General features: G+C 41.5%; 1 protein-coding gene across 2 annotated transcripts in view; it reads left to right on the forward strand.

Moving 5' to 3' along the window:
* Positions 1-21,373, forward strand: part of Siah3 (siah E3 ubiquitin protein ligase family member 3) — a 74,244-nt gene that overhangs the window by 45,865 nt on the left and 7,006 nt on the right. The gene's annotated exons all lie outside the window — the stretch shown is intronic.

The raw sequence follows: 21,373 nt of genomic DNA on the forward strand, positions 1-21,373 counted from the left end.
CAGTGATAAGCCATCTACTACTGGGTTGCAGCTTTTTTTAATATATAGATTTACAGCTATAATCTCATTTAAGTGGCTACATTTTATTTTTTACTTTACATTACTCATATATATCAATTACAATAACAAAACAGTTAACGTTAACCTGTGGGACTCTAACCTCTATGTAACCCCTAGTTAGCCAGCATATAGCAGCACACATATTTTTCTACCCAGCTCCAAGATAAGATTAAAACAGAGTGTAAGGAAGCCCGGCACGGGTAAACAAGATAGCAATTCAAGGCCTCGTTAGAACAGAACAGCCTGAGGTCTGGAGATGAAAGGCCAGGTGCACCGTGTAGCCGACTCCTTTAGATAGATGGCAGAAAACCGACCCCCTGACCCCTGGCCCACTTGCTGTGCTTGCAATCCTCTTCCCTTGCCTTTAAAAAACTGTGCTAAGCCCGGTGCTGTGCCTCTCTGAGCTGCTCAGTTCTGAGAGTGCTGTCTGGCCAGACTAATAGAGGTCTATGTACCAACAAGCCCTGTGTGCTCCTTCCTGGGTGACTCTCATTCCTCCGTCGAGTTCCCGGAGCCTCGATGAGCTGTAGGTCCCAACATCTTGGAGGCCCTTTGGGCTGTTCAAGGTTCCCAGAAGTAAGGCCCTGGGTCTTGCATCCGGAGCCTTCATTGGGCTTTAGGACTCAGCATCGTGAAGGCCCTTTCAAAGGCTGTTCATGCTCCATGGAGTGGAAGTAAGACTTTAGGTCTTACAAACTCTGACATAACAATTTCTTATAAAAGAAGTTAAAGAGTTATATAAGTTAAAGAGTTTACCTTAAAAATTTGTCGAGCTATTTATTCTAATACACAGAAAAAGAGTATTCAAGGTTAAAAATAAAGCCAGATGTCTGAGTTCATGGTCAATGTCTCCAGTAGCTGTTGATTTTAAACTAAACCAAACAGATTGCTGTTAAAGACAACCAAATAATTTTACATTTTTTAAACATTTTATAGGTTTTTAAATTATTTACAAAAGTTTTCTATATCAAAACAGCCTTGCAGACATACCCAGACACATCCATCTAATCTTCTAAGTGTCTCTTAATGTAATCTAGCTGACAATGAAGATTGAATGTGTATATTTATTTTTATATACATTATAAAAATCAATTTGTTTAATTGTGTTTTAAAAACCATTGGTGTATATATTATGATTCTGTTGAATTTATGGAATGTTGCCATATTTATAGTAGGCCATCCTTTGGAGTAGCTTATACTTCTATTTATTTTATTTGTTTTTTATGTTATTCAGTAGCATTAGCTTTTTTCTTCTACCCTCTGAATGTTTCCTATAAAATTATTCCTAGGTACTGCTTTTAATGTGTACAACAATTTTTATTTGAATATATATGAAAATCATTGATTTATATTTATCAAATTTGTGCTTTGCTGAGTTCTTCGATTTTATAACAATTTTTGCAGTGGAGTCTGTCTTTTCCAAATTTTTATGCTTTTTTCTTTTCCTATTAAATTGCACTGGCTCCAATTTTGTTAAATGTTAAAAATTATAATACATTGAACATTATTGATTTGTTCCAGATTTCAATGCTTCCAGAATTTGCACATTAAAAATGCCAATCTACTTGATAAGGAAGTTTCTGTCTAGTATTTTTGTAACACTTTTGTTGAGATATAATTCACATACTTTTTGAAGTATATAATTCAGTTGGTTTTAGTATATTCACAGAGTTGTGCAGCGTCACCATTCTTTTATTTTACAACATTTTCATCACTCCCAAAGGGAACCTTATATCCATTATAATTACTTCTATTCTCCCTCCCAGCCCATGACAACACATCTGCTTTCTATGTGTATTCTTGTAGTTTGAACATTTTATATACAGTTATGCACTGCATAACAATGCTTCCCTCGACAATAGATAATGTATACAATGACAACCCATAAAATTATTTAGTCTAGTGACATCATAGAATCTTACTTGAGTAGGTGCACTCTACTAAATTTTCAAAGAATATTTTAGGTAAAATTACCTAATGATGCATTTCTCAGAATGTATACTGTTGTAAAGTGATTCAGGACTGTAAATGAAAGGCTACAGTAAATGGTGTTTTGTGAATCTTTTACTTAGCATAGTGTTTTCAAATTTCATTCACAATGTAGTATCTAATAATAATACTATATTAATATTATTAATAGTAGTAGTCATAATAATGAACTCAAAGTAGGGCTGAGGCTTTAGCTCAGTGGTGCTGCCACCTGCCTCGCAAGTATCCTGAGTTTGAGCCCCATTACCAATAAAAAAGGGTAATTATATTTTTTTTAAGTTAGCATATAGAATCATTCTACATGTAAAAATTCTAATCACAGCTTGTGTTTTAGGAATCAGTGTGTTTTCAGTGTACAATTATATGTATCCCTATAAAGAGGCTATAAATTATTAGATAGAAATACGTGTTTTATAGCTGTGTTTACCATATATCCTTCTTCTCATCCCATCCCACCTTCCTGGCAGTTTTTCAATAAGACATTTGTTTATGTCAAACTTTTCTCCATTGTCCATAAGCCCTTGAATGACTCATGAAAGTCTTCAGATAAGATCTAAACTCCTTAGTAAGGCATACCTATTTCAGTGGCCTCTTCTGTGCCATTTCTTACCACCCCCACCCACTTTGGGGTTGACCTCCCAGGATGGCTAAACTGTCTGTAGCTTTTGGCATTGTTGAATTGTACTTGTCTACTTGAATGAGCTTTCTTTCCACTCACAACCTGCTCTTTGGCAAGATAATGCCTCTTTCATCTTTCAAGACCCAGGTCAGCTACCACCTCTTCTGTGAGACTTTCCCAGGCCCCAGTTTCTCTCCGTGTTTCTCCTCTGTGTTCCCACAGCACCATGAGCTTCTTCCTATCATAGCTCTGATCATATTCATTAGATTATGCACTCTTTAAAGGATAGACACTGGATCTTATTTATCATTTTATCACCAGAGTCTATCACAGTTTCTGCCACTCAGGAAGTGTTTTAAGTTTGGTGAATAAATGAATAAAACCAGCTCCATATCTCCCAGCTTTAAGAATATCAATAGATGCTACTTGACCGCTTACTGGGTACCAACTATTGACCTGAGAAAGATAGAATATACTCCATGCAGCTTTCACTTTCAAACCACTTAGAAGATTAAGTCATTTCTGTTTATACCCCACCGAGCAGGCTTTATGGTCCATGGCTGCTTTAATCTGGACTCCTTGTTCTGCCTTCTTGAGCTTACCTAATGCATATTAATCTGGGATGGTGATATGCTGAATGCAGATCTGAAGCTAGCTGGGGGCTTTCATAAGACTCGTCAAGGTCTCCGGACTCTGTTTTAAAATATTGCATCATCCTAGACTATTCTACTACCCATCCCAAGACAGAGGCAGTGGCCCTGTGTGTGAATATCTCTGCTGAGAATTATTGTAATTATCCAGAGATTTTTTTTTCCACTCTCCTTTCTGACAAGAAACCATATCCCATAATTCAAAGAAAGGACCAACTTTTGATATTGGAGAAATATAACTCCCAATCTGCTAGATGTGAGGTGTACCAAGCTCATGTCCTCCATAATTAAAGAATGAATTTTAAAGAACAACAAAGGCTTGAGTAGAAAAGTTTGTTGAGAGATAACTCCCGGGAGACAGAAAGCATCCTGAAAGTAGGTTGCCACGAAGGCCCTTTGTCAGGGGAAATTTAGCAAAGTCACAGTGTGGGTACAGTGTGGGTCAAACTATAGTCAATCTATAGGATTGCAAGTATAGAACCTTAGCTAACATTAATCCAGTAGCAAAACAGGTCACACAGTAAGATACATGGAAAGAATAAAGGCATTTTGGGGAAGGGATGGGTTCATATGCTCTGGTCACCCACATATCTAGGGAACAGATGTCTATCTGGACTTAATGGTCTAGGTGGCACTAATTACAATATCCAGTGGTACCTCAGTTCATGAACTTAATTCTTTCGATGATTCTGGTCACAAACCAGGTTGTCTGAGAACCAAATCAAATTTCCCCATAAGGTCAGCAATGAACTTTTGAATTTGATTCAATTCTCATCCAATTCGGTTTGCGACCAGAATCATGGAAAGAATTAAGTTCGTGAACCTAGGGACCACTGTAATCTCAAGTTACTGTTTATCCTCTACAGAAGCACATAGGCCTGGCCATTGCATCTTCATCTTGGTCCTGGTTTTCTTCAGATGCGCCTCCTGACACAATTCTGATGTCTATTTTTCTGCTGATTTTCTTGAGAGCCCAGTCCCTCTCTGACTATATATTTCTATCTAACTTAGCTGCCTGTAATACTTTCCCTGTCTCACCTGACCTCATCCTATAAAATTGCCATTAGGACCCAGCGGATGGAACTCCTTATCACCATGCCAATTTACTGAATTTTCTTACTTTGTAGCAATTTTCTAGTTGATTCTCTTGTGTAATATTACAATTTCTATGAAGGACTTTCTTCCCTCCTGCTGTCTGTGTCTAGTATGCGTAGGCAAAATCTCCATCCAAATGCAGCCTCACTGTCCCTAAGTATATCAGTTAGCAAAGATTATCACCTGATGCCCTTGACTTTGCCTAGTTTCAAGATTATAGGTATGAAGATATTTGTTAAAATTCTGAAGTGATCACTCCAGGTAGTAGTTCTTGACTACAGAGAAAAGACACAAAAATGAATAAAATAATGTGTTGTTAAATATATGTTGAGCCCCAGCTATGTTAGAGGGCCAATAGATATACATTTCCATGGTAATTTTTAATCATTAATATTAGAATGTTAAAACCAAACTATCATTCTCATTTGTCTAGGACACAGAGCCAAAAGTGTCATAAAACTCCCTTTTACCCTTCTCACTCTCTTCTTGCTTTTAAGTTCTCTATACAGATCATCCCTGACTTACAAATTCTGACTTTATACTGTACTGAAAACAATGTACATTCAGTTGAACTCAAACTTTGAATTCTGGTTTTTTTCCGTGCTAGTGATATGCAGGATGCTACCCTGTGGAGATGCTGGGTAGCAACATGGGGCACAGCTCCTAGTCAACCAGAGATGCTAAGTGCTGATAGCTTAGGTGTACTTGACTTACAATGATTTCAACTTGTGATGGGTTTATCAAGACTGAGTCCCATCGAAAACCAAGAAGCATCTATAATCTGCTTGCATCTTTCCTACCCAGCCTTATTAGTTCTTGTTCTGCTGGGGCCTCCACAGTCCATGAAAAGGCCAGTTCCCCCCATGTGCTCAGGATGCTCCCCATCCTTTGTAAGTGTATTTCTCTCATCCCTCTACATCTAAATCTCTCAACCATTCTTTCTGGCCCTTTACATAGGTCTCTCCTACAAGTCAAGTCAGTAAACAGTGAAAGGAATGCAGCCTGCATCACTTCATGCATCTGACAGAGCATAAACATGGCTCCACATGGTGAGCTTCTGGCGGCCAAAAGAGCAACATCAATGGCCAAATTTCCCTCAGTGCTTCACAGTGTCCAGCATGTTCCAGTTCCTCTTAAGGTATACAGTGAGGGATGCAGGCCCTGTGGAAACATGGCCTTCAGCTTGAAATCACAATAGGTCCAGGCAGAGTCTGCCCTTCCCACAGGATAGCTGTGGAAGCTGAAGTTCGTCCCTCTGTCCTCCATGAACAAGGCGTCAGGAGAGGTCACCCACAAAGACAACATTTTCTCATTACCAATTTAGGTCCCATGGAAGCCCTTGCCAGGGCCCTTAATTTCTTGTGTTAAAACAACACACGAAATGACCCCAGCACAATCTCTAATAGGTAGCATGGGTCAACAATTATTCATTTGTACTAGTGCCTTCACATGACGGGCTGAGATGAAAATTTGTCCTCTTCCTGGCAAGAGCTATAAATTAGTTTTATGCCACTGTTAAACCCAGAGGCAAAAAAAAAAAAGGAAGAGACTGGACGTGGGGGAGGGTTTGCAAGTAAGGCCTGGCTGCTCCCAACAACAAAGCAAGCTACTTTTGGGGCTATGTAGACAAGGGAGCCAGGAGAAGCAGATCAATGAGACTGTCCACAAATAAAATGTCACAGGGCCTCTGAAGCAAAGCAGTGGCTTTTTTGGCAATCTGAACTAAATCTTATTTTTATTTTTATCCCCAATAGCTGGCAGGATTGCCAAATGAATGAACAAATAAATGATTGGATTCATGTGGCGATTGTGTCTCTCAGTAGATCTAAGTAAAACCAATTAGGCCACATGCATGTGAGTTCTCTGAGGCCCAAGAAGCTGCTAACAAGGCTGGTGTTCATTTACATTTTTTTAACATGTTATTTTTACACAAGCTATCAAGAAGAAAAAAATGGCTTACAAGACCATACACGGAGTATTTGTGTTTTTATATTGAAAAGGGGCATTGAGAACATTCATACATCAAAATGCTAACATTACTGTCAGGATGGTGGCATTGTGAGAGTTTTTGTTCTCCTCTTTGTGTGATACGGAATTTTCTAAAAATGTTTGGGATGAGAATACATTATTTCCTGATCAGGAAAAAAGCTTACAATCCATCCATCATCAACCCACAGTTACCTATGGTATAAAAAGAGAAGGTTGATGTAGATGGGGATCGGGGAAATTGCCCATGCTTGACTCTGGAATATGTTACACACATTTTTTCCCTCAGAAGATTTATCTTCCTAATTATGCTTTGCTCTTTACTTAATATTATGATTAGTTCTAAGTCCCTGCGCTCCCCTGCCAACTGACAAGCTAAGTTAGATGGGAAGGAAAAGTCAGCTTGGAATGAAATAAAATATGATCTGCAGATAATCCACATGGGAACAATTGTGTGGCGGCATCTGGGATAGAGAGAAGCAGGAAGCACCCAAATTCTGCAGCCAGGCACTACAACTAGCTCCTAGGCCTTGGGGAGAATCCTCTCCATTCAGCACTCAAGTGTTCCTGTATCTTAGCCTTCCTATGCTGAGACAAAACACCTGACACCCAAAACTTAAAAGAGAGATTTATTTTGCCTCACAACCTCAGGGTTTTCTGTCCATGGTTGGCTCGCTCCAAGGCAGAAGCATCCTGACTGAGGGGCATGGAGGAGGAAGTCTGCTCAACTAATAGCAGCCAGGAGACAGAAAGCAGAGGAAAAACCAGAGAGGAAGGGACCACAGGCCAGGTATAGCCCACAAGGTCATACTTCCATGGCCCACCCACACACTCTCAAGAGTGTGCTTTACTAATCTTCTAGGCCTCTTCCATACTAATCAAATTGACAAACAAGATTGTCTTATCTCATATACAAGTTCCTTGTGATAATGTCCTCACTTTCTGGACATGACATAAGGATTAAATAAAATGATGCGTGTGATGTACTTAGAATAGACATTCAGCAAAGGTTGGTCAGGACATTATTTCAGGTCTGCCCTTCCATGATTTGCATCCATAGAATGTTTTTTCTTGCAAATGGATTTTGCTCTTTAAAACACATTTTAATATCCAGGAAAGAAACTGATATCATCATTATCACTTATAGTCATAGAAACTGAGGTCTGGAGAAATGGAGCTGCCCTTGGTGGCTTAAGGAGTAGAAAAACTGGAACTTACCTCAGTTCTTCATGTGTCGTCCTCCTATATGTCCCTGTCCCCCCAACTGCCCCTGTGCTCTTCTCATTATGCATCAGTTCCTTTTCTTAGCCAACACAGGGAAATTTAAGATTCCACCTGAATGCTTATAAAACCTTGTGAAGTTTAGACTGGCAATTATTATTGCTTAACCCAGATGAGTGCTGGGAAAATGCAGAGTTCCAGCAAAGGAAACTGAAGAAGCTCAGTTCATTCTGACTACTTATGATGAGGCTGGTACATTTACAGAGCTCAGCTGGAGGACTTGTCATGTCTGTGTTTTGAAGGGGAAGGCTTTCATGCCATTATCAGAAATTTGCCTTTCATCAGAAATTTTCTCCAATATTAGCAAGATGGAAGAATTTTTTTGCAGCAGTGAAATAGGAGAAGGTATGGAGAAAAAGAGTAATGTCCTTCCAGATTCCCCTTTCTTTACATATAATTTATACATAAGTCAATTATAATCAAAGCCACTTATAATGGATCTTGACTCCTTCTTCACCTACTATCCAAGGCAACCAGGCAAGTTTCTATCCCCCAACTCCTTTAACCATTCTATCCCTCCCATAGAGTTCAAAGAGGAGAGAAGAGAAAGCAGAAAAATGGTGCTGTTTGCACTCAGTTAGATTAAAAGACAAACTTTGGCATATTAGACCTTGCAAAATTTTATTTGAGCAGACAGTGAACAAGGCAGCTCCAAACTAGAAATGCTTAGGGGTTTCTCTGAAGGTGGTTGAAAGGAAGGCATGTTAGGGTAAATGTGGAGGAAAAACTGGGAAAATATCTGACTGGTTACATACAGTCTAAGCAATTGCCTTGTTTGGATTATCCCACCCCCAACACACACACCGTCCTGCAAGTTCACAATGATAAAACTAATGCCTAGTTGGCTGAACTTAAGTTGCATTTTCTTATGAAGGAATCCAGGGTGTTAGAGCCATTGCAGTCCAAATAGCATCCTATTTAATTATTTTAGTAGATCTTTGCAAGAAACTGAACAATATACAGCCCTGGCTATTCTCCTGTAAATCTCTATCTATCTTAAAAGCATTTCTTCCTCTCACTAGAAAAGGAAGCTCTCTGAGGACAAGGACCACATTTGCTTTGTTCAGTTTTTCCCAAGCATCTCCCACAGGATGCCATAAATGCTCAACGCATGATTAATGGAATGAATGATTAAATTCACTATATAACAGTAGGAAATGATGGAATTCAATGGGCCCTGAAAAAAAGCATGGCATTTGTTCATGTATTATTACTGAAAGCTAAGAGAATGAGGCTGCTTCTAAATCCTGAGCCTAAACACTCAACCTAAATTACAGGAAATTACAGGCAGCCATAAAAAATGGAGACTGTATTAATTAAAGCCAAATCTCTCCCAAAACACAAATCTAAATACTGTGAAAAGAAAGAAGATAAAGGAACTCCCCATTCCACATTTAAGAAGTCTCTCCTGGCCTCTGCTTCCTGACGTCCTCCTCTGAAGTCTTACCAAGCAGCAGTCTGCAGGACTCTGTATGACTAACAGATCACAAACAGGGCGGCCCCATTCCCTCCAGTGTGAAGGTAACCATACAGCCTGCCAGGACTAGGAGGTTGTTAAAAAATATGAGCTTTACAGAGGAACGAGAGGTCATGAAGAACCATTTACTTGATTTCTAAAGAACACTAGGGCTTTTGTGAGGGGCAAAAGGGCTGCCAAGCCTCATGGAAGTGGACAAGGGAGAGTGACTCCAGCCTCTCACTCTTCAAAGTGCTGTCTGTGATCCCACAGCTTTGACATCTCTGGAAACTGGCACCGACCTGCTAAGTCTGAGTCTGCCTTTCAACAGGACACCAGGTGATCTACGTGCAACCCGCACAGTGTGTGAGGAACGCTGGTCTAGCACACCCTCTGCCGAGTAGTGAAAGGAGATTTCTGCTGCCGGCGAGCTGCTAGGAAAGTTAGAGATTGACACAAGTGCACAAATCCAGGTGCTTTGGATCAGTGGCAGCTTTGCCTGTGCCTTTTCCTGTGCAACACCCCCTAGTTGAAGGAATAGGGGAGAGATAGGAAGTGAGCCCAGGCTCCCAGGGGATCCTGGAAGTGACTCAAACTATAAGTATTGCAAAGTTGGAGCAACCCAGGCTGGAAGAAGGCTGAGTTAAGGCTTGACAATTGTGAGATGAGGATGACTGGAGAGATTGGAACTACTGTAGCAATTGAGCACTCTCCAGTGCGGAAAATGTGAACAAAATAGGGGTACAGTTGAAATGTAGCCATTGTGAATTGTGGGGAAAAAATACATATAAGAGGACAATTTAAATTGCCTTGAAGTGCAATAGACTAATTATCTGAGCAACACTAATAAGCTTGTTCCTTAGAGACACACACACACTGACTATAATAACTCAAAGATGAATATTGGGTGAATGAATTATTTGAGGCTGGCTGGACTGCTAATCTCCCAAGCCCAGAGGGCAACCACTCTCCCTTTTGCTTTCCCATGCCTTCCGCTCAAGCCTCAGATTTTTATTAAATATGTACCGAGCTTCTGGCAAAGATTTGGAGTCAATAAAACACCTGCCCCCACCTCGCTTACAGGGATTTACGTGGAGCTGTCAGAGGCTCTTCATGGCTGTGACACTGCAGAGAGAGAAGGAGCCATTTACCCAGTGAGGCATTCACCCAAAGCCAGGAGTGAGCCTCTCTGACCCTACAGCTACGCTGTGTGCCAGCTTCAGTCCTTGGCCCCCATATTTAGTCTCAGAAAGCAGGCTTCCACCATAGAACCAAAGGGCAAAGCCATGAACACCTCCTTGGCCTGGGTCTCCCTGAAAGTGTCAAACATGATTCCACCTTTCTAAACCTGCAGGGTTCTGGTATAGTTCTCATCCTCTGTCCTTCGCTCCCAAGAGCTATTTGCATCACAAGAAACCCAACAACCTCCAATAGATGGGCCAGAGGAGCAAATGGAAAGATGGAAAAAAAGGTCTTCAAGGCTTCGTAAGCCCTGTGCCCTGGAGACAGTGGCTGCACACATCCACCCTGTCTCTTTTGTTCCTTTCTCCCTCCATCACTCTTTCTCTCCCATGAGTTTAGTTAATAAAAACCTGGGGGAAGAGTCCAGAAGTAATTGTTTCTTCCTTGAAATCCAGACAATTAGCAGGAGGGGAGAAATCAGGACCTAAGCAGAAGAACCTGGATTTCAGGGTGGGTTCTAAGATCTGCAAGCTTCAGTTTTTGGGGTATCCTTTTCTGAGTTCCAACAGCTGAAATACATGTAGAAATGCAAGATACCACGGAGAACTGCCTCCCAGTGGGTATATGCTCAGGAATGGTCTTTACCACGGCACTCCTATCAACATTCTGGTGCTCTCAGGTCTGACTAGAATTTCCCGTGGGAAATGCTCAGCTTAAAGCATTCTAAGGCTCTTTCTCCAGTCAACATCTCCTCCTGTAAACCAAACTCTAAGACTTCCAAACCAGGTAGCATCACCCCAACTCTACTTCTCTGGTACCAAAATCTGTCTTAATCACTTTCTCTGTCTCTGGGACAAAATACTAGATGCTTGAAATTTAAGGAGCAAGAACTTTATTTTGGCTCACATTTAGTCACACAGGCAGCTGGCTCCAAGGCTGGATGTCACAGCACAGGAGCATGGTGAAAGAAAAGCTGCTCACTTCAGGGCAGACAGGAAGTAGGGAGCAAAGCGAGGAGCAAGGGAGGCAGATACACCATTCCAGGCCATGCCCCTACTGACCTTTTTTTCTAACTGGACCCCTCCTAATGCTGTAGGGTCAGAGAGCTGTACCACTCCACTAACCCAATCATCTTCCAGAAGCTATACCTTTGAGCGAATGAGGTGACATCCAAATATAAACTGTAATGTTTAGCGGATGTTTCTCTGCTAATGAAAACATCAGATGAGAGTTGTCAGGGAGCTTTAAACATTTGGAAGGGGACTAGTGTTTTTATGAATGCATCCAGTTTAGACATGATCTTAGAAATTACGTGGATGAATTTCCTTAGCTCCCCCCGCCATCGGCTGTTTCATATAACAATAGTAACAGTTATGATGGTGCTGAGGATGATAGATAATAATAACAGCTACCACTTACGGCCTTTTTACTCCTGGCTTGATAGTACTGCACAATGTTCTTTGTGTCTCATTCAATCCTTATTTCAACCCAATGAGATATTATAATTCTTACCTTTTAAATGAAGGAAGTGAAGCATAAAGAGGTTAATTAATGTATCCAAGATTTATACCCAAGTGGGCCTGCCTTTAAAAGTCTGTTTTCATTCTACTCTGAACCTCTTTTCATTTACCCTTGATCAAATGACACATGTCCTATTTTAAGGACAGACTGATATGCAGACCTAATTTGCTAATAGTGATTATTTGGAATTAAGTATACTGTTGGAAGACAGTCCTTTGTGTGAAATAGTATGGTCCTCTGTTCTAGACTTGTGTCTCTGGTGCTGTGTCTTTTATAGCAATAAATTTTTAAATTTTAGACATTGATTATATACTTTGATCATCCCTCATATGTGAGTATGAATTCATTTATAGCTGGCAATTTGGAGTCAGACTAGGAGCCAGGATGGGATAAGCTCCATATTATATTCCAGTAAAGCAGGTCTGACCTTAAGCAGACTTTAAAACTGGCCTGGTTTTCAAGTCTAATGAGAGCTGGTTTGTTTCAGCTTCATCTTGTTCTGAATCAAAAAGCATGCAGTTCAAAAGTATACTTAACAATGGGGATACATGTGATAAGTCCAGTTCCTCCCAAGACCCCTGCAGACCCACAGACCATGGTCTCAGCAGCCACCAGCTGGGAGAAGTCTACCAGATCAGAGTTGTACAGAGCTGTGATTTGTCATCTTTGGTGGAGAGACCCAGGATTGGGAAAAAGATAGGAGTGGAAGAAGTCACAGCCACATTCCAGGATTATGCCCACTCCGGTCTTCTACTATAGAACTATTTAAGACCTAAATATATTTATTTATATTTATATATAAATATAGTTTATTCATTCACTTGATAGATACATAGATATATATACATAAATATATCTTATACACTGATAAGGTCACTTTCACAGGCCCCAGGGGTTAACATATGGGCGTATCTTTTAAGGGCCACCTTCCAACCCACTCCAACTAGTTAAAAGGCCACAGGAGCATCAGACAGAGGATGTAGGTGACTTGCCCTGAGGTGGTGGCAGTCGGACAGTAAAAGGTGCTCAGATCATATCAGAGTCGAGGGGAGGAGACATCCATCCTCCCCACATATACTTATTGGACACCTTCTATTTCTAAGCAGTGGGCTGGTGCTGGAGACACAACAGGGAAGAAATAGATGCAACACTCAGCCACCTGGAGCTCATGTCACTGTCCAGCAGGAAGACCAGATGTTGAATAAGTGTGTTGTGTTCAAAAGGCTCATGAAGCAAACAGACCTGACCTAGTCAGAGTATGGAGTCCCTGAAGGATGAAATAACTTAGCTGAGCAGATCTCTGCTGCTCAGGGAGGAGGCCATGGGGAGAGTGGAGAGTTCAGCAGGGTGAGCTGAATTTGTAGAGCTCCCAGTCATGCTGTCTTTAAAGAACTGGGTGGTCTTGGGGCAACCTAGTCATCAGATTGTTTCATACCACCCAGGACACACTTCTGCACACTGGTAACTTGCTAACACATCTGCGTCCAACGTTTCCTTTTTCATATGTAACAGTTTTTAGCAGCCACCAGCTCTTTAAGGTTAGAGCATGAACTCCACAGCAGCCTCTGCTCCTGAGCAACACTGATGCCCAGAAATATGGGTTGTGCAGATTGCCTGAGATTGCTTGGGCTGGCTGAAGTTTTCCTCCCAGCAAGCTCAGCACATCCCATCACCCCTGTGGTCCTAAAATCACCCCACAGAGCTGCTTCTAGTTAATAGGGCTTCAGGTAATTAAATTTTAACCTTACCAAACCACCCATGCCCTGGTTTCACTTGCCAATTGCAGATATAAAAGTCTGACTATCCAAAAACTTGCTTTCAGGAAAGTCTTTCATCTACATGACTCACAAGACTCATTAGCATGCCCCAAGCCCTGCAGATGAAAAAGCAAAGCCAAAGAGTAAATGGAGAGGGAACAGCAGTCCTCCAACTATCGGCTTTGACTGCAGGCCTGCCTTTAATATTTGTAGGGCTCCAGGAAAAAGTACAAGTCAAGGTCCACATACTGTATATGTAAATATTTGAAAGTAAAAAAAATCAAGGTATGCGATCTTGAAAAATGTTCTTTCCTCCTACCTTAATAATTATACCTTTATAATGAGCTGTATGCTCAGCCAGCAATCTGTCTCACTTTCTTCAAAACCAGGCTTCATCTAGTATATAACGGGCCTTGTGCAAAGGCAAACAGACACTACGGTAGACATATCTAAGCCTCACTCATACCCTCAAAGCAGTCACCAGTTGGCCACCCCTTGTGTCCTGTGGTTGGCCTTCTGGAGGATGGATACCTGAGGTAGCTTGGGATGCAGGGAATTGACTCGGAGCCACTGAGAGGAAATTCCAGCATCCTAGTTATCCAGGTGGTACAGAAGGGTAGACTGTGGGATTCTGAGTGGACACAACCCATTAGCTGTTCTTCTCATGGGGAGGATAGAGCTAGAAGAGCAATAGTCTTTGATGAGGTTGGAGTTACCTTCCACTGACTGAAAATAGAAAATGAATAAGGACATGAGGCACATCCTGCTTGTTAGGGCCTGCTTAGGTGAAGAAAAAGGAGTCTAGATCCATCCAGGAGAAGGCTGGATTTCCCGGGCTGATACGGCGACTGTATTTCCCAATTAAACTATAAGAAGCAATTTCCCATTAAAAAAGGGAATGCACAGGCTTTCGGTAAACTCTGTCAAAGGTAAAACCAAAGAAAATGCCTCACTGGCAGGAGATGTTTCTTTTTGGAAGCTTGTATTATATTCCCAGGCTTGCAGCTGGGCATAGCTCAGAAGCTGTAGGGAATTCTTATTCAAGCTCCAGTGCAACTTCTGTATCCCATCCCTGTCATGTTCTGATGTGGAGCTGCCAGGACACCCTCCTGAAGAGCTCACAGCTGTGGGCTCATTTGTCTATACACTATGTATTTCTCCAGCAGCTGAACAGCAAAGGCACAGGGCAGAGCCTCCAATGCACCTCATCCAGAATGGGGCTTTGTTTGACTCATTAATTCCATCATTCACTCAGGCAGCTTATACTTACTGAGAGTCTATTAGACTCCAAACACTGCAAGGTGCTAGGTTTGCCCATCATGAAAGCAGGCACAGGGCAGATCAAGTACAACCACTTCCAGCCCAGTTGTGGAGAGGAGGCCATCAACTAGTGGTTTTCTGTGCAAGTTGAGATATGTAGTGAATCATACCAAAAATTGTAACTGCTGCATGACTCCTTAATGGGTCAGGGAGGTAGCCATATCCCCATCTTACAGCAGCTGATGATCTCAGGCAGACACCATCAGTTAGGACCATGGCCAACACACCTAAATGATATAAAGAACAGAACCAGTGTGCTCATAGAAGAAGCTATTACTAACACATTGATCTGGGCAACAAATATGTATGAAGCATTGGCTGTGTGTTGGGCTCACACACGTGCAGTAGCATGAACCAATCAGTCTATGGTCTGATACATTCAACAAGCAGGAAAATATTCATGGGCAAATCCCATAACCCTCATAAGCCAAGGGCTAGAACCTAGAAACTAAAGAAAACCCATGGTATTTTAAGCCTAGGGACTCAGAGACTTTTTTGTTTGTTTGTTTGTTTTTTCACAATGTCATCCACATTTTTCTTCCCATCCCTTTACACAACCAAGGACTGCATTTATAAGAAGACCAGTTTAGGAGGTTTCTGAGACCCTAGACCAGTGCCTGTGTGGACATCTATATGGATCTCTTTCATTGTTTTTCACCTGTGACCCTTGGTTTTAAATAGATTTATCCTCCAAAGTTGCTGTACTCCTCTTTTCAAAGCAATACCCCATTCCAGTCTTATCTAATGAGCTGATGGCATAGATAGCTAAAGACTCAAGGTTCCTGTGGGTACTCACTAATGTCACCACATTCAATTTACAAAATTTTGTTCACTAGAAAATAAACCTTGGAAGCAGTGATATTTCAGAGGTGAGATTTTCCCTACACTTAAGAGATCGCATCAGACCATCAGAAGCCCTGACCCAGAGACAGGGCATAAAATATGTAGGGAACTAGCTTCTTTCAGGATCCATTTGTAAAGTGAGGAATCTCCCTATTTTAACCAATCCTCGTTCATCAGTGAGAAACCATTCTTAGAATCCATTATGCTGATTGACAAACCACTAGTTTCACCAAAAGAAGACCTATATGGAAGTGTTAATTAAAAGCATCTGGTATGATTCAGAATTATGGCTATGAAATGAGGCAATTGTCGTTGTCTTTTTGAAGAAAATGTTAGGTGATCTTGAAATGTGAGTTCCTGATCCAGGAACTGGTAACTTCTAGAGTATAGTTTTAAAATATATACACGTATGTCACATTCTTCACATTAAAATATTTTAAAGAAAATTGCACACATCATGCTGTCCAAATGAAGATGTGCTCCACTTATAAACCAAATGTAATTAAGAACCGAATCTGGTTCTGGGGGAAAGGGAGCATGAGATGTATTAAGATATCCCAGGAAGTAAAGTCTCATTGTTACATTCCCTATTTCTCAACTGTTTTGAAATAATCCACTGTCCTCCTAGTTTTTTATTTGTTTGTTGTTTGTTTGTTTGCCTGTGCAACAGTCACACTAGGTTTGAGAAAAAGACATAAAGAGCCATGGCACCCCAGGAAAACTGAATGAGAAACATTTAGCCTTCCCAGAAACAGGATCTTTAAACACTATGGAAGTTGGAACCTGGAACAGTTGCAATTATTTTCCATTCTGAGCAGACCTGGTGTTGAACTTGGTTCAGGCCTTATCTTTGTTCCAATACTCTAATGCCTGGCTGGAAAATGTTACCCCTATCACAACACACGCATACACCCTGATCTCCCTCCCTTTGTCTGAAATGCACCGATATCATTTCTTTCCTTTTCCCCTTTACCCAGGACTAAATACCTTCGCTAATTAATACAAATAAGAGCATGGGCAAACTCAAAACAATAGCCTGTCATTTAAAATCAGGTGCAAAGTCCTCTTCCCGACTGAAATGCATTAGCAGGGCAATGATCCTGGATGCGAATAGATAAGAAAGACAATCTAAGTGATCTCGTTGACCATGGGGAACAGAGCTGCAGAAAAGGTCCTGTGACATTCCCAGGATAGGTTTCACCTTTGGTAGGCAGGATTCAGAGGGAGCAGTTACCAACCAAGGGAGTGTGGCTGATCAAATTAAGAAATGTGTTTTTAAATTCAATTATACCCTCAGTGAAAATGGCCTCACTAATGCTTGGAGAAAAAATTATACCTAGTCTATAAAGCCTAACATTTCTAAACCCAATTTTGCACATTATTCTAAAGGTTAATTCAAAATCTTTCTTCCAAATGGGAAGTTAAATACAGCCAATAGAAAGAAGGCATCTGCTGACTGACTGAGGGGTTTATCAGTCTGTAAGAGTTCATTAGTTTTAATTAGTGTAATCACTAATGTTGCATTAACAGTTTAGTGAAGGAAAGTAATTACTCACACATTCACAGTATTAGATGGGAAGATTGGAATTCATTTTCCAAAAATGATTAGCATTTTGCCAATTAAAAGAATCCTTCTCCCTGCCAGCAGCCCTGTGACCTCCCTCATCCAAGGATCATTTAAATGAAACATATTTTGCATCAGAAGATGGAGCAGGAAACAATGAAAAATTAAGGCTCTATTTATTCTTGGTGTTTTCTTCCACAGAACAGCAAGGGCACAGGTCATGCTGAGTTCATAATGTCCCACTCTATTTGCAAAGTCATTTACTTTGGTCTCTTTGGAGTATACCCCTGGCCCTTTGTAACTCAGTAGCAGTTTTTAAAAATATATATATATAGTAGAAGATAAAGCCAAAAGGAAGAAACAAGAGATTACAGGTGAAATGTCCATTTCGTGGGTCCTCTGACTGCAGAGCTGGATGGCATTTTTCAGAATGCCTACTTTGGGTAGGCTTTGCTAGTGGCTTGGGGGCATAGTGCTGCCCACAAGGGCACAGCTGTGTGTCTTGAGCCTTCCTGCTGGTTTCCACTGTATACTGAGGCATCTTATCCTCCACTTAGCTTAAGAGACTTAGGCAATGTGGCCCAATTGCTCTCCATCTCCATCAGATTCCTCCTCTCTACCACTCCTTTGGAAACTTCTTGTCACTTCTTAAAAATGCTATGTGATTTCATACCCTTAGACTGCTGTCCTCCCTGTTGGCAAGTCCTTCGCCAGTTTTGTTAGAGAGGTCGCTCTTCATGCTCCACCATGTGCCAGTGTCACCTCACACTGGCTACAATAGCTGCCCCTCGATTTTGTACTGTCAAGGCCCTTGTGCTCATAGTCCTCCCTCAGTGTGGGAGTCTGGGGGTTTCATGGCCCTCTATGGACACTAAAATCCTCAGATATTCAAGTCTCACATGTAAAATGACCTAAAGTGTGTGTAGAACCCATACATGTCTTCCTAAATACTTTAAATCATCTCTAGATTATTTATGATAACCTATATGGAATGAAAGTTGTATGATTTCTTATTAGACTATATTGTTTCAGGTAGAATGATAAGAAAATAATTCCATACACGTTCAGTATAGACTCAATTTTTTAAAAATGTTTTTAATCTGTGTTTGGTTAAAATCATGGATGTGGAACCTATAGATGTGAAGGTCCTACTGTACTCATTTTGCATTGTATTATAAAATACACAATACTAGGGACCTCATGACATAGGAATGAGGATCCTCTTTATTCTCAACCCCTTGCACTGTTGAATAAATGGTTTGCGTTGTGGGCATATCTCTCTTCCTTCTCTCACTTTAAGCCCCATCAGAGCTCAGCCTAGTAGGCCCAGCCTATTTGGACCAGCAGCATCACACAGGAGGAACTAGGAAATCTGCATGCAGGTGGCCATCTCCCTTCACCTGTCTGCCTCTCCTGTGCCATTTCCAAAGGGAGCCAATCCTTCCTGAGTGCAAGCCCTGGGTCCTTTTGCTGACAGGCTTCTTGGGTGGGTTTCCCACGAAAGACACTGGCAGGAGCCTGGAGGGAGGGAGAAGGACCACCAAAGTATTTCCTCCCCACTTCCTCCCTGCTGTGATGTCCCAACTCTGACATTAGTTGCACAGATCTGAACAGAGAAGATGGGAAAGGGATTGAGGAAGGTCATGGAGAGGAAAACTAACCCAGGGGCCACTTCTGAGGTGAGATTTCAGGATGCTTTGTCATCAGGGGTCAGCTTGGAGTCAGGAGGCTCCAGGCTCCACTCTATGCAAGGTTGGGTTTTCCAGGATTTTACAGTGTTTTGAGCCAGGATACTTCCCCCGTGTAAATGTCACTTGACAGTATGGAGAGAGGCAGGCATCCTCCAAGATTAAAAGTCACCAAAATCTTTATAGCTAAATGGATGCACATTGAGGCCATACTCTTAAGTGAAATAAATAGGACACACTTGAGTAAATACCGAATAGCTCATCTGGTGTGAAAAACTAAAAGTGTAAATAAGGTTCAAATGGTATAATTGAGAGGGTAAAACAGGAAAAAAACATGGCTAAAGGGGAAGTGAGAAGGGAAGGGGAAAGGAAATAAGGCAAAAGAAAAAATGGAAACAAAGTCTTTGTAAATAGGGAAGGGTGAAGGGGGTGAAGGGAGGGCAGGGGTAAGGGGAAAAAACAAGAACCAAGATATATCATGTAAAGGTACAAGATCCCAAAGATAAATGTACCAATAAACTTAATGGGAAAAAAAAGTCACCAAAATCTTCATGCAAAACCACACCAAAATGGAAAGGCACCTTAGTGTATCACTTGAGTTAGTTTTTAATTCCATTTTACAGGCTTTATTTTATATGATCTACTAACAACCCTTCGAGGTAAATGTTTTGCCAATAAGAAAACTGCCTAAATCAAGGCTGTTAGATAAGTAAAGAGGGAAACAAGCAGGAGTCCCTTGACATTCCGCCTGTGATGTTCCCAATTCACCAACTCTGACACCATTAAATGATCTGAGCTCCATTCCCAGCCTCACCCCTTTGTGAGCTGTTTGATTTATCTATAAGACAAAAGCAATATGTTCCTCTCATGGTCATTATAAACACAATGCGAGGGCAGAGAGTGGAAGGAGTCAGCATTTGGAGTTTTCCACGACAGCTCAAGACTAGGCGCTCTGGAGCACAGCAGAAGAGGCAAATTGTAGACCGTGGGAAGGAAAATGCAGGGCTCTTGATCCTGGCTGATAGAGTGTGTGAGCCCTGGGCTTCTTCACCTCAGGAGGTGGGAGAAACACCCTTCCTTGCCCAATGAACTAATGGTACAGGTCACCAGCAGGCAAGTAGAGGCTATGCAAGATTTATTTTTTTAAAAAATAATAAATTGATCTTTACTGTAAAAAGGTATGAAATAATTATAAAAATAGACCTACTTTAAGTGGTACCCGGCACTTAGTAGATGCTACCTACAGTTAGTTCCCGCAACACAAATGGGAAGTCACAGTCATCAGTAGCAGGTTTTAGGACCCAGCGTGTTGCATCATAGCTGAAGACACACTGTCACCCTTGAGGCACTGAGGCTTGTTGGCCAGTATAGGAGAGGTGACAACAGAATGCCCAGTAGCTGTCATCTGAAGGCAGTCAGCTTTCTACTCTGTGAGCCCCTGGTGCTCACACTCCTGAGGGGAGAACACATACTGGCAGATGGGGCTAACAACTCAAGAATAGAGCTTATCTGAGGCCCACCTGCATCTAGGCTGCCTCCACTGCCAGGTGGTCTTCTCAGTGCACTGTGTGCATGTCCACATGCTTACAGACAAGTGTATCATGAAGCTGTGGTGTCTGTGTGCATGATGTATATATGTGCACTCATGTGTTTGTGTGTTTGCATGTGTGGACATGCATGACTATGTGAGTGTGCATATGTGTGAGTGTATGTGTATGTTTGTGTAAGCTCTAAAGAGGGAAGAGTTTCTAAAAAGAAGCCAGCCAGGTCTTCCCAGTTAGCCACATGAGCCTAGAGAGCGAGAAAAACTCTGGTAGCCACAGTGGTGTGAAAGATAGATCTTTACTTCATACTCCGTACTTTAGGAATGAACAGAAGCAAGGTGAGGGATTTGGAGATCTAGGGCAGAAAGCACACTCTCTACCGAAGGGTAGCCTAGGAAACTGCTGCCAGATGAGGCCCTCGTTCCTAGAGTGCACTGCAGAGCTGCCACATCCTGCAGGCTAATGAAAGGCAAGAAATTCTCAGGAGTGGGGAGGGAGGGAGCTGAAGGTAGGCAGTGACTGAGAGTGGGGGATGTAGGTGTCCCTATATCAAGAGTCAGGAGGGCCCAGGATTTAGCTCAGTGGTGCTGCTTCCTGCCTCGCAAGAACAAAGCCCAGCACCAAAAAGAAATCACCTAATAAGAATCAGGAGATACGAAAATGAATCTAGTCTAGTCCTTGCCAGCTTTTTAACCTTGAGCATATTACTACTGAAGCCTGTCTCTTCGCCTAAAAAATATGAATCTTAGTTCTCATGGCATAAGGAGGACCCTTGTCAAACTGTAATTGATTTAAAGTGTATTAATGCCTATACCGGC

The sequence above is a fragment of the Fukomys damarensis genome, unplaced genomic scaffold (assembly GCF_012274545.1).
Source record: "Fukomys damarensis isolate Sample0158 unplaced genomic scaffold, DMR_v1.0_HiC HiC_scaffold_38, whole genome shotgun sequence".
In the NCBI taxonomy this organism is placed as follows: Eukaryota; Metazoa; Chordata; class Mammalia; order Rodentia; family Bathyergidae; genus Fukomys; species Fukomys damarensis.